Source organism: Chlorocebus sabaeus, chromosome X, assembly GCF_047675955.1.
Source record: "Chlorocebus sabaeus isolate Y175 chromosome X, mChlSab1.0.hap1, whole genome shotgun sequence".
Classification (NCBI taxonomy): Eukaryota; Metazoa; Chordata; class Mammalia; order Primates; family Cercopithecidae; genus Chlorocebus; species Chlorocebus sabaeus.
In genome coordinates, this window is record NC_132933.1 from 29462225 (window position 1) to 29465319 (window position 3095).

At 48.8% G+C, this 3095-nt stretch overlaps 1 pseudogene; it reads left to right on the forward strand.

Moving 5' to 3' along the window:
* Nucleotides 1-454: 454 nt before the first annotated feature.
* LOC103247380 (uncharacterized) lies at nucleotides 455-2482 on the forward strand (annotated as a pseudogene).
* Nucleotides 2483-3095: the final 613 nt, after the last annotated feature.

Below are 3095 nucleotides of genomic sequence, written 5' to 3' on the forward strand. Positions count from 1 at the left end.
TACCTATACAAAAGAGGCCGGGCACAGTGGCTTACGCTTGTAATCCCACCACTTTGGGAGGCTGAGGCGGGTGGACCACCTGAGGTCAGGAGTTTGAGACCAGCCTGACCAACACGGTGAAACCCCGTCTCTACCAAAAATAGAAAAATTAGCTGGGTGTGGTGGCGGGCACCTGTAATCCCAGCTACTTGGGAGGCTGAGGCAGGAGAATCGCTTGAACCCAGGAGATGGAGGTTGCAGTGAGCCGAGATCGTGCTATTGCACTCCAGGCTGGGCAACAGAGCGAGACTCTGTCTCAAAAAGAAAAAAAAAAAAAGACAGGGTATTGCTCCAGTGGCAGTCATTTTAGCAGCTCTTGAGTCCATCCAGGCCATCCGAGCTTTGGGAGCGCGTTGTTTGGCGAGAGGGCAGGAAGGGGCGAGGGGAGGGGTTCTCCTGTTGAACAGTGGCGGGTATGGGGGTCGGCGGCGGCGGGGGTGACAGCTTTACTCGGCTCCCCGCGCTAGTCTTGGTCCTGGTCCCAGTCCTGCACCGCCCACAGGCTCCGATGGCAGCGGCAGCGGCAGAGCTGAGGGCCCTGACTCAGGTTGCCATGACTACAGAAGCACATATAAATCTCACAAAGGGCTGTTTGAACTTTGAGGACATCGCCATTTACTTCCCACAGGAAGAGTGGGGACTTCCTAATGAGGCTCAGAGACTCCTATACCTTGAAGTGATGCTGGAGAACTTTGCACTTGTATTTTACCCAGGATTTTGTACAGAAATACTGGGTGTGGTGGAGCCTGCAGCAAGCTAGTTGGAATGTGCCTCTTGTAAAAGTAGCCTCACTGGGTTGTGGGCATGGTAAAGAGGATGAAGAGACACCTTCTGAGCAGAATGTTTCTGTGAGAGTGTCACAGTCTAAGGCAGGTTCATCCGCACTGACGACTGAACCCTGTGAAATATGTGTTCCATTCCTGAAAGATATTTTGCCTCTGGCTAATCTCTCTGGGAAGGAACCATACTTGGTTGGAGCACGTGCAAACCACTACCAGCACAGAAACATCACAGTGCAAAGAAATCCTTGAAGAGGAACATGGGACAGAGCCTCGTATGTGAAGCGCTGCCTTCTCCGTCTGTCAGGGAAGTCCTTCCGCAAATGCGAGGTTGGGAAGGACCTCCCAGTCATCTTAGGGCTTCTAGGTCCCTGGTCTTTCCTAAAACTGAGAAGCCCAATACGATCACCCAATGTGGAGAGGACACTCACAGTCAACAAAGTTATTACAAGTCAGGTCAGTGTGGGAAGCTTCCAGGCACAAACACTCCTGTTCACTGCCTAAGAGTCGACACTGGAAAAAGCCTTTATGAGTGTATCAAATGTGGGAAAGCCGGCCAGGCACAGTGGCTTACACCTGTAATCCCAACGCTTTGTGAGGCCAAGGTGGGCAGATCACCTGAGGTCAGGAGTTCGAGACCATCCTGGCCAAAATGGTGAAACTCTGTCTCTACTAAAAATACAAAAAAAAAAATTAGCCAGGTGTGGTGGTGTGTACCTATAGTCCCAGCTACTTGGGAGACTGAGGTAGGAGAATTGCTTGAACCTAGGAGGCAAAGGTTGTAGTGAGCTGAGATCACGCCACTGCACTCTAGCCTGGACAACAGAGTGAAAGTCTGTCTCAAAAACAAAACAAAACAAAACAAAAAATGGCAAATGTGGGGAAGCCTTCTGTGGCAAGTACTCATTTGTTTAGCACCAGAGAGTGCATACTGGGAAAAGACCCTCGGAATGCAATGAATGTGGAAAATTCTTTAGCCAAACCTCCCACCTGAATGACCATCGGAGAATCCGCACTAACAAAAAGGCCTTATGAGTGCAGCAAATGTGGAAAATTATTTAGATAAAACTCCAGCCTTGTTGACCACCAGAAAATACACACTGGAGCAAGGCCTTATGAGGGTAGCCAATGTGGGAAATCCTTTAGCAAAAAAGCCACTTTTCTTAAACACTGAAGAGTTCACATTGGAGAAAGGCCTTATAAGTGTGATGAATGTGGGAATTCCTGTAGTCAAAGTGCCATTCTTAATCAACACCAAAGAATTCACACCAGAACAAGCCTTAAGAGTGTGGCCAGCATGGGAAATCCTTTAGTCAGCAGAGAGTTCACACTGGAGAAAGGCCTCCATCCTTATTCAACACGAGAGAATTCATATTGGAGCAAGGCCTTATGAGTGTGGCCAGCATGGAAAGTCCTTTAGCCAAAAGTCTGGCCTTATTCAACATCAGGTGGTTCACACTGGACAAAGGCCTTATGAGTGCAACCAATGTGGGAATTCCTTTAGCCAGTGCTCCAGCCTCATTCATCACCAAAAATGTCATAACACGTGGAGGCCTCATGAGTGCAGCAAACGTGGAAGAGCATTTACCTTCAAGATCTATCACCATTTAGCTCCTGAAAATCCACACTTCAAAAGAGCCTTAGACCTAGAGAGAATGTGCTGACTCTGTAGTATTGTGGCAGTGGAGAGCATTTATGAGGGAGCCACCTGCCTGAAGTTGAACCTTATGCTTCCAAATTTCTCTGGTAGAAACCGTCTCCCCTCTACTACCTTGCACAGTAGGAATTGGTCACCCTGATGTTCTGAGGCAAGGCAGACATCTATGTGTTCTCTTCTTTGGAGGAAATCTTGAGCAGTCTGAGCCTTTAGGGGAAATTCATTCCCTTTTCTGACTGATCACAGCATACATCTGACCCAGTGTTGGTCAGGAGGGCCCAGCCTGGGTTCTGCTGGAGGCTTACGTGGAAGGCTTCCCTTCATGGAAATTCTTGATCTCACACAACTCTTGGTCATTCTTCCAGCCTCCTAGTCACCACCTGGCAACTGACTGCCTCACACTGCTCCAGTTTGTGCACTAACAAAGGCTATATATATACATTTTTTTGAGACAGGGTCTCCCTCTGTCGCCCAGGCTGGAGTGCAGTGGTGCGATCTCAGCTCACTGCAACCTCCACCTCCAGGGTTCAAACGATTCTCATGCCTCAGCCTCCTGAGTAGCTAAGACTACAGGTATGCACTGCCACTAAAGGCCTTATATTTGAATCTACCTGTGATCT